The 14,174-nt window shown below is 40.5% G+C and overlaps 1 long non-coding RNA gene across 1 annotated transcript in view; it reads right to left on the minus strand.

Moving 5' to 3' along the window:
* Positions 1–2,397: 2,397 nt before the first annotated feature.
* The window catches only part of LOC129052183 (uncharacterized), a 76,356-nt gene continuing 64,579 nt past the window's right edge, over positions 2,398–14,174 (minus strand). Inside the window, exon 4 of the long non-coding RNA XR_008517073.2 lies at positions 2,398–3,799. This is a non-coding gene — a long non-coding RNA (uncharacterized LOC129052183). The remainder of the gene's footprint in view (positions 3,800–14,174) is intronic.

The raw sequence follows: 14,174 nt of genomic DNA on the forward strand, positions 1-14,174 counted from the left end.
TTGTTTTCTCTGCAAAGCCTTTCCTGACCTTTGTGAAGAAGCATCTCCCAACTCTACCCACCCCCTCACTTTGTTCTTTTATAGCACCTCTTACTAACTGGCATCATATTGCACATGTTTTCTGCTCTTTTATTTATTAACTGTCTTTCCTATTAGAAGGTAAGCCTTATATAGGCAGGAACTATGTTTTGTTCATTATTCTATCTCCAGGACCTAGCAGCATACCTGGTATGTCGTAGGTCTTCGATAAGTATTTGGTGAGTAAATGATGAATGAAAGCTAAATATTAGCTGGAGACTCACAGTATTTTGAAATTGAGGTAAGGTTTTCTTAAGTGTCTCTGCCACCCTACCACTACCATCCCCTACACACCTATAGATTCCAGAACCCTTCCCAAGTCTTCTGAGATTCTCTAAAGCTCTATGTTTTCAAGGCATCTCTAGTTCTGACTGCCTGATTTCTTAGTTTGTGAATCATCTTGTCATCCTCTCCATGCCGTCTTTGCCTCACACAGAAAAATAACCTTCTCATATAAGGCAACTTGTGTTTTTGGTAAACTTTACCAAAGACTTATAGACAATCTAAGGTAGGTTTATACTGAGACATTGTAAAGAAAACCTTTAGAATAAACAGGAAACATCTTCTTCTTATGAAGACTTTAGCTTCCACCCTATAGAAGACATCACTCCTGGGTTCTCCTAAGCCCACAGCAAACTCCTGGTTCCCGCTTTACCCCACCCCCCACACCCATCCTCTCCAGAGTTAAAACAAATTTCTCTCTTCACCTCACACAGAGCAATTCAGTCTTCTCTTTTATTGCCTTTGATCTTTCTGTCATCATGCTTCAGGGTCTCTCTCTTCCCATTCCAAGAAGCTCTTCAAGACATTTTTTCAAACAAGTTTCTTCTCTATAAAAGAATGTCTGATGTCAACTGTCAAAATGATAGACCTATTGCTTCTGTGACTATCAGAGGCTCTAATATTCCACATGGCCACCAAATATTGCCATCTGAATAAATATAATATCTCACCGTTCTTCATTCTTCTTTTTCACATGTGTATATATATACAAACACCCACACATACACACACATGCACATATATATGTTATTGTGATTCATAAAAGAAAAATAATCAGAAAGCATCACTCAACTCACATGAACTCACAGTAAGTGTTGGTCATGGAGTATTTTGTCAATTAATCAGTTCTAAAAGATCAATTTTAATCAGGCAGATATCTATAAGACTTCCTGATGTTAAAAGCAGTTTTCTCATCTTTGAAAAGACTAATAACTTACTGCCTGTACAGTATCTATTTTCTCAAATAGAACCTGAAAATTAAGAATGGAAAGGGACAAAGATAGCCATCCTTGTAGATTCTTTTTATGCTTGTCCAATATTTTCACCTCTGAAATCCCTACGGGGATGAAGAAAATATAGGGACTGTTTGTTTACCTAAATGACATGGGCATATTGTTAATGAATAAAGTTATATGCAGATCAATATTTAGTGTTTCATCTAAAAATAAGAATATGTTTATATTATCATTTGCTTGTGAGACATAAGGTCTTGCTTACCTTGCCTACTGCCTGGTAGTACAGGGATACCTAAAACTACAGGAGTCGCAGTTATGGTGGTGGTGGGAGGGCTAATGCCTAACATTACCTTGCACCTAAATTGCTCCAGCATGATTGTCACCCAGGCCATCCTGCATTCTTTGCTCTATTCTAAATAGTTGAGGGCCTCTCACTGTTTGCTGTTGCATCCGCCATACTATGTTGGATCTTTGGGAAGAGTTGACAGTCATTCCCACATCTTCTAAAGCACTGTTTCCAGTATCTCCCATATTCTGAAATATTCTATTGAGACATATCACTCATTACTTGCCAGTAAATTCAATTGTCTAATAAGCATCTTAGATCCCAAGGCCAAGCATGTCATGCCAATGAAATCTCCCCTCCTTCTAGTATGACACAGTATCCCTAATAAGTAAAAGAGGGTAAGACCAATTCTGAATACCTGAATTCAATAGTCTTAACCTCTGGTTTGTAGCTTCAGACACTGACTACGGCCAACTCCACTCACTGCTTAGGTTCACCAATGAGGAAAAGGGCCACTGACTGATTGATCTTTATGACTATACACGACACTTTTCAGGCTGGGAAATGTAGTTCCCCTGAGCTGTTATCCCCCTATGGATCAACAGCCTATCCTTTTCTACCTGAGTTGAACAAAATCTGAGCCCAGGGTTCAGGTGGTCAACTAGTCATTTCAAATTTTCCTGCAACGTCTTCTAGGACCCTATGCATCCATCTGGCCCAAGTGTGAAAGAATAATCCTCCTGGTATATGCTTGCCAATTAAGGACCTTCAGAAAGAAGACACTAAAACAGGAGTGGAAGCTTCAGGGATTTATTGAGGTAAAAACTGTGAAATATAAAAGGGTGAGAGAGAGCCTTTGGACTATTATGCAGGCCTGATGCCATGAATGGAGAAGGGAAAGAAAGAAGGATAACACAGAAAGAGGCTACAACTGTGATGCAGCTCTGAGAAAGTCTTAGCCACCCCAGTGGGGAGTTCCAATGCAAAGAATGGCTGTAGGGGAGTCTCTCAATAAGTAGTAAAGCCCAGACCCTAGTCCCTCCATGGCATGTAGACAATGACTGGAGGCAGCTTGGGAACAGTGTGCTCTCAGCTCAGATGCTGCAGCAGATCTTGAAGGCGCTACAGTAGGCTGTCAGCTATTTTCCTTCCTTTCAGCAGTTTTTTCTTGTAGAGATATCTGAGCAATGTACATTCATGGTTGTCCCAGTAGGCAACATAGCACTCTATAATCTTGGTTGTGGCCTAATTCTGAGGCGAGGGATAATCGTGCTGATGACATAATATAGGGTCTGTCAGACACCAAGGCCAAGTAGCCAACAAGATTCCCCATGCCTTAAAGATCCAGCAAATTAACCTAAATTCTAGGTTCATCTTAAACAACATAATTTAATTATCTTTTGGCCAGGTAGGGAGCATCTTAGCCTGGACCAATGCACCACCTGCATCTGCATCAGCACCAGTGGGGAGGTGGAACATTCAGTGCCCCATACATGGGAGCAAGAAGGATTGTCTAGAGCTCTCAGCAACCTGGAACCCGTCCTCTGGGCTGGTGTTGGGCTTTCTGAGCCTCTTTGTTGGGAGAGGGCCTCAGGTGTTACTCATGGCTCCCATTTTCTTATTTACATCATAACCATAGTCCAGTATCTCCTATAGCAATACTAGAGACTAGCCTCATGATCTTACAGATTAAAATGATATGGGTTCCTGACTGAGAGGGTAATTATGCAAAGCATCTGTCCCTGTGATAAGGGGTGAGCTGAGATATAATGTTTAATTCTATTGATTCCCTGTGGGCTGGCCCCTCAGAAAAGGTAATAACCTCTGTAGGGCTCCATGAAAATTGTCCGCTTAAGGCAATTAATCCTGGAAAGGACTGAGGTAGAACACTTGGTCTTGATGTAGAGCAATTAACTATTGTCACATAGCTTCAGCCACAAGATTTGGACCCTAGCCCTCTGATGGTGTCAGTGGAAGGGATCCATGCACCCCACCACCCACTGGCTGGAGACCTAATCCCGAAATCTGACAACTGACCTGTCAGAATCCTTGTCTGCTGTCCCACAGAATAATGGGGGATCCCACAGGCACTAACCTGTTATGTCTCTATGAGTTTCTCTCCCAATAAGTGTTTTTCCAGATCGCCTGTTGTGTTTTCTATCAGGTCATTCACCCTTGGTTGCTATGCAGCTTCCCCCTACACATAAATAAACCAGCGTATGGCACATGAGAAATCCACAAAAGTGGTAGACCATTGTGGAAAAGGAGTAGTGGGTTGATCTGAACAGAGGTAAAAAAAAGATTTCTCAATGTGTATATTTGATGTTTGAACGATAAGGATATGCCATCTATTTTTTAAAAATATATATAATTAAAAGGAGAAAAGGTTAAATCAATAACTGCTGCTAAACAATTATTAAAGTAAATAATTTAAATAAATGTCATACCGTTTTCTGCTCCAAATTTCTTAGCATGGATTTGAAAAGGACATTAACAACCACAAAAATAAAACATACCATGTGCAACAAGACAACCATCCCAACAGTGAAAGAGCATCGCAATGGCGAAGGAGTGGTGCGTATGTTTTCTTAAATAACACATTAGGATGCAATTTTCACTGAACCTGAAAAAGTTTTTAAACTCAGAGAGAAAAATTAACTAAAAGAAAGAAAAAGTTCTACTGCTTGAGAGTGCCAGAAACCTAAACATCACACACATGGTTCCCCCTGTTGGAGGTTAGGAAGCTGCAATTCACATTCTTCCTCCTAGCACTTTACAGCCTAATTGGAGAGACAGGCAACTAACAGAGTAAGTAAAATGCAGCGGGATATACATGAAAAACAATTCCTGATAGATTGTTGATATATGTGTGAAAGGGAAAACAAAAAAATCTCTAGAAAAATGTGTCCAAAACTATCTTGTCTACTTCCAGCTAGAGAAAGTTTTCTTAAACAAAGCGAAAGAGTAATGACCATAGAGGGAACAGCTAATCAATTGGATAACGTTAAAAATAAGAACTTCTGTTCACCAAAAGACACAATTAAAAGAGTAAGAAAGTAAGCTACACAGTGGGAAACTATATTTTCATTACATGTACCTGACAAATCACTCCTACAAATTAATAAGAATAAAAAAGATGCTCCAATAGAAAAATGAGCAAAAGACTTCAACTGGTATTTACAAAACAGGACAACTATATGACCAATAAACATTTGCAAAGCACAAAAAGGAAATGATAACCACAGTGAGACACCACTATACAACCACCAGAATGACTCACTACTGGCAATGCCCATTGTTGACAATAATGGGAAACAATTATAATCTACGTACACTGTCAGAGAGAGCAAATTAGTAAGATCATTTCGGAAATTTGGGGTAATATATACTTGAAGCCAGATGTGTGCCTACTGCACATTTCCCAAATATGTACCCAAGAGAAATGAGTGTATATTTTCACCAAAAGGCGGGAATAAAAATGTTCAGAGCACTATTATTTGCAAAAACCAAAATCCAGAAACAACACAAATGTCTAAGCACAGGAGAATGAATGAACACATAGTACTTTACTCATACAATGGAATACTATGCAATAATGAAAATAAAAGAGCTACAGCTACACGCAACATAGACAAAATTCACAGACATACTATTGAGTAAGAGAAATCAGAAATCAAAGTATTTACAGTGCCCAATTCCATTTGTACGAAATTCTAAAGCAGACAAATGTAACTATAATATTAAAAGTCAAGATTGATGATTATCTTTGGGAAAGAGGAATTGTATGGATTGGAAGAAAGCCTTAAGAGGTCTTCCGAGGCCTGGTTATGTTCAGCTTCTTGGCCTGAGTGGTGATCCTACGGGTAGCTTCACTTCAGGATAAGTAAGCCATGCACTATGAGTTATGCACTTTTCTGCATGAATGCTACATTTAAATGAGAGAGTTTGAAAGCAAATAAAGTGTAATGAGTGCTTCGATAGATTTTACTGAGGACACACGTGGGAGGAAAACCTGACACTGATTTAGATGATTGGGGAAAAGTTCCTGGACAGCTACACTGAATCCTGGAAAACAGATAGGAGTGAGCTTTGTCGATTGCAGTAAAGAGTACTCCAAGAAAAAAAGAAAAAAAAGCTGGAGGTGAGAGAGACTGTAGTGCCTTCCAGGTACTGTAGCTATTTCCAGGTACTGCAGCCCTGAAACACAGGGCTTTGGCATTATGAGACAGGAGTAAGAAGAGAAGAGATGGGAGGGCTAAGGGAGTTGAGATTATAAAGGGCCTCCTAAGCCTTGTTAGGAAGTTTGGGTTTGCTCTTTGAGCAATCAAGAGTTGGTGTTGAATAGGGTGAAATATGATTAGATTTGCATGTAAAGTCATCAGTGTAGCTATAATAGAGTATTGAGGATAGAGATGAGAGCTTCTGGAAAAAAATCTAAGCTAAAGGAAATAAAATCAGAGAGATAGAAAGGAGTGGAGGCTAATAAGGGCATATTTTACAGTAGGTTTTGGTATATGATTGACTATGTGGCATATTCCATGTTTTAGCCTGAGGTAGATGGATAGGTCTAGAACAATTTCCATATTTTAGCCTGTGCCATCTTCTGAGAGGAGAACACAGAGGGACAAACGTTTTGGGTGAAAATATGGGGTTAATGGACTAGCTATAACTGGTACTTCTGCATGTTAACACCGCAGTGAGATTCTAAACACCCCAAACAGACCCTTATTCTTTATTGCACTTTTCTAAATCTCTTAGCAGTTTTTATAAGTCATTTCATTTCAGTCCCTCAATAGGCTCTAACATGGTCAGCCAGGCATTATTGTTCCACAGACAATGCCTTCAGCTTGCAGACTTGTGCAGCCATTTAGAGTTGGCAAGCCATGAGGCAGGACATGGAAGGGTGAAGTTGAAGCTCTACTATTATTCCTTCAGGGCCACATTGAGGAACCCCAGGGAAAGCCACTCTTCAACACCATACTTCTCACTCTGTGGTTCTTGCCTGCATCAACATAAAGGTCAACCAAAGCAATGCATTTTATCATGTTCAAAATATATAAAGAAAAAAAAAACTCAAGAAGGCTTTATTATTGTTGCATCTGAGAAGCATCTGTAACTTATAGAAAACCCCAAAAGAACCACCAGTCAACTTCCTGGACTAACCCAGCTCTTGCTCGCTCTCCTCTCTAGTTGTCTAAGCTAATCTGAGATGATCCTTGGCCCTAGCTTGCGGAGCTGTGCTAATTTTCGTGGCTACTGAGACCCAGTTCATTGATTTTCCATGAGGGTAGCTGTGTTCAGACAGGTAGGTGGTGTGGCTATTTGTCTAACAGCATTAAAACAAACTGATTGACAGCTTCATCTCTTTGCCATGGATACCCACATGCCAAGTATTGTCAAACACTGGGGACACTTTGGCATCTCATGCTTGATGTCTCCCATTAACCCACAGATACAGATTAAGGTGATGAATTTCATGTCAACTCATTTTATTTATCACCTCTAAGATGGGCTGTTAAAGAACCACAGTGGTCAAATTGCTCATATATCTGCCACGAGCCAAATAGTCACGAAAACTCCGCAAAGACCTGACATTTGAACATTTTCTTTCCAGAGAAGAAATAGCTGAACAATGCCATGTCTCTGAGTTTAATACAAAATCAAATTTAAAACTAAACATTTTTCTACTAATAAACAGAAAATAATATATTAAGTGGGAAACGTTAATATCATCGGACTATTTGTTTACTGGGTGATGGTGTGGAATGAGAGAAGAGGTATAATTATGAGTCATTTTGTCTAAAAGAAAATTCAAAAGGAATAAGATTCGAAGACTTAAATGGAAAATTAAAATGTCTAAGTGCAGACATCAAAGCCTTAGGAAGCTTACTATCTATGAACACGTCCTCCAAAACAAATAATTCAAGGCTTGCTGCCAAAATCCATGCTATTTCTACATTTCCACTCGTTGTTTGAATAGACATATGGTACATGGGTGAACCTAAGGGAATTAATTTTGTATCATCTGTCACCCATAAACTTATAGTAGAAACAAAATTAGAAGGCTGGAAATGGTTTCATCTGAGACTCGGCAATTGATAACTGGATCATTGCACAGTGGATCATGGCAGAAGACTTGAGGCAGGACATGGAAAGAGACTGTCACCAAGAAGCCATTGATCAGAAGGTGGATGTACCCAAGGGAGAGGCATTAGATTCCAAAGAGTCATTTAACTCCCCACTTTCATTTGAAGATGTCCAAGCACAGAATGTACCTCTACATCACTGTCTAGCTGGAAATGGTCCTGCTTATTATCTAGCCTCATCCCTTCATTTTACAGATGAAGCATCTAAGGACTGAGACACTGAGAAATGGAGTCAAGGTCATATAGCCATTCAGGGGGCTGTGCTATGGATAGAATTCAGGGCACCTTGAGTTTGTGTTTGCCAATCTTTCTAGTACCTGTGCCTTATGCATTACAGTCACTGACCCCATAAATCTTTATTGAACATCATGTGTGATTAAGGTGCTGTGCTAGATGCCATGAGAATGATTTAACACTGCCTGTCCTCATTTGGATCAAATAAATTAACTGGTCTTTACCAACCAGTGTGTGGTCCACTGGGAATTTAACATCACTGAGACTTATTCATTCATGGCATTCCTCTCCAAAGATGACACTTCTCTAAATGCACAAACACGTTTGGGTGAGTTTCCCTTCCATGACACAGATCTGTACCTTCTAGGATACAAAGTGGGCAAAGTTTATCTGCACTGGCACCTCCTATTTGATAAAAACACAACAGGCCAGCTCTCTTTTCATTTGGGGAAACAGAGCTGCTTCCTAGCAGGCTTCATGAGGTCATGATGTTCTAGAGTGTTTATTGCCAAAGAAATTTTTCTAACCTCAATACTCATGCTTGGCCATATTTATGTAGCAGCATCCCAACCCTTGGGCCATACTGCTTCCGCCTACCTATAAAGAGGACATGAAGGAATGTGTGAAACAAACACTGGGTCAAGGGTAAAACTTGAAAGAGCACAGTAAGCCTGATCACCCTGACATATCACAGCTATTAAATCCTTCTATTACACTATTAAATATTTAGGGAATCTTGTCATTACATTGTTAAATATGCTTCTATTTTTTTAAGCACTGCCCTCTCCTTTTAAATGCAAATACCTCTGAAAGGATTAATATACCAAACTTTTAATTTAGATTGTTAGAATTTGCTTCTCCTCAACAGGAGGGAGCAGTGAATTAAGGACCAAGGACACCCATGGCAGGGATGGAGTAATCACTGTGATAACCTCAGACGTGTCTAATTCTGTAAAACTAGGATTTGGATCTCAAGGAACAGCAATTCTGTTCTGAGAAACTGGTTCTGTGCAGCCTTCTCTGGGGGTGGTAATAACCATAATCATCATAATCATTAAAGCAACTGATATTTATTGGGGGCTTATTATGTTCCAGACACTTAGCTGACAGCATGATACTATTGAGGCCACAGACAGGTTCCTTTGAGAATCTTAAATCTTCACTTATGACCCCTGCCAGCCTGCCAAATGATTATGAGCAGATCTTAGTATACACCTCTTTCTTTTACTTGTAGACCAGGAGTACTCATTTTCTCCTTTGTGGGATTACCAAGATAAAATATATTCATTGTAAATATTGGTTACTCATTTAGCTGGTATGAGGTTATGCCTGGACAAGAAATACCATTTTCCTTGACTATCACAATTCAAGCATGGATCTTAGAGCCAAACTGCTCAGGTTAGAATCCTGGCTGTGTGTCCTCAGCTTCCCCATCTGTAAATTGGGGTGTAAAATGCCACTGCATAAGGTTTTCATGACAATTAAATGAATTAACATATGTAAAGTGGCTGGCACACAGTATCTGCAGCCTAAGGGCTAGCTCTTATTATTACATTATCATTATGCCAAAATATTGACTATGTAGAGTCTTGGCGTAATGAAGGATGCAGAGCTGTGGACAGAGAGGATGTCTTTGCTCTCAGGCTTCAGTAAAGATCTTCCCCTTAGTCAATGAGACTTTTCAAGCCAAATGGCCTCAATTGTCTATCAACCACACGGTGGATCCAGGAACCCCCCTGCAAGGCTGTCCAGGACCTCTCCAAAATGTACAACACAGCCACTTTCTCTTCAAGGCTTTGCCAGTTTTCAGAAGCATTTCTGGGAGGGCAACTACAGACCCTCCTCACTATTTTTCCCTGCTCTCATTCATGAACAAAGGAAAATGCTTTTCTAGTCTAAAGATGGAAGAAAGATCTGGTCATCTGTATTTTTCTTAACTGCAAGTGTTTAATTTTTCCTAGGAGTCTAGGGTTTAGGACACAAAAGCCTGGGAGATCTGCAGGCTATTTCTGGTTTCCAGGCCCTGACTTAGGCATCCCTCCTCTGAAGCAACTGCCACCCGTATGACGGGGGGAAATTCAGTGAAAAAAGAAAAAAAGAAAGGTGAATATCTCCATACATTATTCTACCCTACTTAAACAAGAGGCTGTTTCTTAAATATGTAATTGCGAATATCAGCATCTCAGTAGAAGGTCAGGTTCCCACTGCTTGTTCAGTCCTGAGAGCCCCTGAACACTGCCCTCTTGCCACTGCTGTCTTTTATTCTGTGTCCAGCATTGGACCCTGAAGTCTGTCCAGAATAGGAAATCAGAGTCCGGTGTGTTGCAGGTGCTGAGGGGACACGTGCATCCGTTTCCATCCCTGGTAAGTGCCTGGTAAGTTTCTGCAGACCTGGGAATCCCACTTCTCAAATTGGCCCCCGACTGCTCAGCCACATTATCAATCCCTCCTGCTACCACCAGCAAACGAGGACGGGGAATGATTCCAGCTATGAACTGGACTCCTGGCAGGTTTGAATTCTAGGAAGGTCTGGTTGCTGCTGACTCCAACTTTGGTAGAAGTCAAGAGACCATTCCTTGCTTCAGCCAAGAAACAGAGTTCAAGTAAACCTGAAGCCCCACCCTTTATTCCCTGTTGAGACACTCCCTCTATCTGATGTGTGTGTGTGTGTGTGTGCGTGTGTGTGTGTGTGTGTGTGTGTGTTACAGGTCTGAGTCTGATGTTGAAGGTTGAAATCCACAGAACATCTGGCTGCTGGGGAGGGAGGACGGCTAGAAGGTGAGGAAGGACAAGAACAAACTGGAAACTCACAAACGTGAGCTGGAGACCACAGAAATGGACTGAAACCAACCTCAGTTCTCGTTTCTTCTGACCTTGGTCAGCTTCCTAAGACAAAGGAAGGACAGGGAATGGATCTGAAGGGACAAAGGGAAATCACTGGGCTTCTTAAATCGGTTAATTCTTTTTAGGAATCATCAGATATAAATGACTGAAGGGTACATAGTGGCCGGAGCAGCAAAGCTGCAGAAATATCTGAAGCTGTCACCGCAGCAAAGAGCAGGAGGTAAGGATACAGTCCAGTCTGACATAACCACCCCCATCCTCAGCAGTATTGCAAGATACCTTACAATGCAGAAAAAGGCTAGGGCCATATCTAAATTTTAGGTAGAAATTGATGATGGATGTTTCCCGCAAGCTGACATAAACATTATTACTCTTTTGCTCTAACGCTTTGGAAGCCACAGGGAGATTGCAGCATAAAACAAGTTTTAGGCTCTTGAGTCATCTGCCAATCTCCTGGCAGATATCTTTACATCTCAGAGCTGCCCCAAAGCAGTAGCATTATTTTTATGTATGCACATATAAAGAGACATAAAAATAACACCAACATAAAAATAGTGCCGTGGCCCCTCAGCCATGTGGCTCATCTTTGGGGTTATTCTAACCATGCTGTTCATCCGCATTGACTCACGCTTCAGAGAGACTATCTGGAAAAGGAGTGGGCAGAGCAGACTGAGATCCTTAGACTTTACAGAGTGGCTGTGACCCACCCAGAAAGTAAGCCATTTCCCTCAAATAAATTGAGTGCTGTAAAAGAGAAAGAAAATAACCCTTCCAGACCCATGAAGGCAAGTGGGGATTATAGCAGAGAATAAAACAAAACAGAAAAGCACATCAAGGGCTAATGTGCGTGCGCGTGTGTATATGTGTGAGTGTGTGTGTGTATATATACACACACACACTCACACATATACACACGTATATATATACACACATACACACACGCATATATATACACACATACACACACGCACACACACGCATACATAGAGAGACAGTGAGAGAGAGAGGAAAGAAAAAGATACAATATGATAAACGCTAAGAAAAAAGAGGAAGTACAGTAGTGCTGGGGTATAGGGACCACTAATTCAGCCTTGGAGAAATATATGTATATATATGTATATATATTCATGAATATATATATATATGTTCCTGAAATATAATAGGCTGAAACATATATATAAGCCTGCAACATAACGGGCTTTCAATAAATATTTGCTGAATTTTTCATTTTTGTTGTTATATACACTAAGTATAAAATAGAGTGCTAAACTGAAAATTCTCAGGCGTCAAACCCTCAGAGTGGGAAAAGCCTGTTGCCTGCAGTCCCTGAGCAAGAATCCAGGTAGAGTTGGCCTGGTAAGTTTTGCCTAGCACTTTCCTAGAGACAGCTGATGGAAATAAATGGTGACCTTTCCCAGACAACGTTGCCATATGAGATGACTATATGGTGACCTTTCCCCAACAACATAGCCATATAAGATGACTAGAAACGTGCTAGGCCCCTGCCACAGATCAGGGTCCATCCAATCCAGAGCTATGTCCTGCTATGATGACAGTGCATTGTTCCTGGAAGAATATGAAAGCCTCTGCCACATTGATTTCACCCTGTGACAGTGATCACTCTGAGCTGCAGGTGCTCAATGTTTGGTTGGAACAACATGTCACTTTTCGTATTTCTCTTTCTGTCTCCTGTGCAAACCTTTTTTTCTTTATGGAAATCAGGCCTGGACTGAGAATAAAGGAAGACTGACTTTTCATTCTACATCTATCCTTTTTTTTAAGTTGTTTTAAAACTTTTTCCTGTGAGTTGTATAATATTTTCAACTAAAAAATGAGTTTAAAAGACCAAAAATCTACATGTTGCTTTCCACCAGTCTTCCTACCAATATTATTAGCAAGCGCTAGACCCAAGCACGAGTTGTAGCTGGCTGGGAAGATTTGCTTTGATTCCACCCTCTGACTCAATCCCATTTTTGCTACAAAGTAGGGCAACGAGATATAGCAGCAGGACTGTCCTCCTTTGCTCCATTTATTCCAGTGCTGCATGACTGTGAGTTTCTTTAACTGCAGAAGGCCTAGTACACAGGACACAGCTCTCTGTGGCCCCTCTGTGGTGTTATTCTCTGACCCCCTGTCCGAGGTTGGGTAAGAGGAATGGATACGAAAGGCTAAACATATTTGGCCTGTGCTTTCAACACCTGTGTAGTAATCCTCTTACCCAATATATTGAGTAGACAGAAGCAAAATGATAGTCAATTATAATATGACAGCCTATTCTTTTATCAGATCCAGAATTCTCACAGCTTTCTATTTCAACTGACATTTGTTCGTCTTTAAATAAAGACCTTGTGCAAGCTTTATGAATATTTTTAATTAATAGATGCCTTCATCAAACACAAGAATAATTAACTATTAAACTCACCAGAGAGCCCCCTAAAATTAGACTGATTATCTGGACCATAATTTGCTTTTTCAACACTGCAGGGCACCCCCAGGGCTCCAAATGCTTCAGTAACTCCCCCACATGCATTTGCTCAGGGCGTCTGAATCCTGCTCTGCTCCCTCCCATCTAGAAGTGCACCTTCCTTTCTCCTTGCTTGTGGCTTGTCTGCTTATTTGACCTCTCTCTCTCTCCAAAAATTGTAATGAACACAGCTCTCTTCTCTACTTTGGTGCTCAGCTGCAACCTCTGCATGGAGAGCAATTATGGAGTAGAAGGAAGCAGGATGGATCATTTGGAGTTGGTCACAAGAAGCCAGAAGAGAAAGTGGAGAAACAAAAAGTGAAGGAAAGTGAAGGCAAACGTTCTCTCCAGCTGGCAAAAATATTTTAGGAAAATTAGCCCTGATTTAGACTGTGTGAAGGCAGGTCTTGCCTTTCATTACAAAAATCAAGGCCATCTTCTGAGAGTCAAATCAATTGAAGTTGGTTCTTCTTGAAATAAAGACCTTATGCAGGCTCATTTTTATATAAATATTTTTAATTAATAGATGCCTGCATCAAACACAAGAAGAATTAAGCATTAACACTCACCAGAGACTCTGAAATTAGATTGATTATCTGCATCTTAATTTGCTTTTTCGACATTACTAATTTATTTTTAATAGGTCTGTAATTTAGCTTTATCTATTTCTTATTCTGCTTGGCAGACTCAAGTGCCTGCAGCTCACCAGTCAGCCTCTATAACCTTTAGGTACTGCTGTCAGCACAGTATATTAATTTTTAAATTATCCAGCCAGTGTGAGGAAGAACATCAATTAATTTCCATATGGGAATCAAGCTAACATCTCTTTCCCCTCCCCAGTAATGGTGAAATTTAAATGAAGGAGAGGGCCAACTGCAAGGGTA

The sequence above is a fragment of the Pongo abelii genome, chromosome 21 (assembly GCF_028885655.2).
Source record: "Pongo abelii isolate AG06213 chromosome 21, NHGRI_mPonAbe1-v2.0_pri, whole genome shotgun sequence".
In the NCBI taxonomy this organism is placed as follows: domain Eukaryota; kingdom Metazoa; phylum Chordata; class Mammalia; order Primates; family Hominidae; genus Pongo; species Pongo abelii.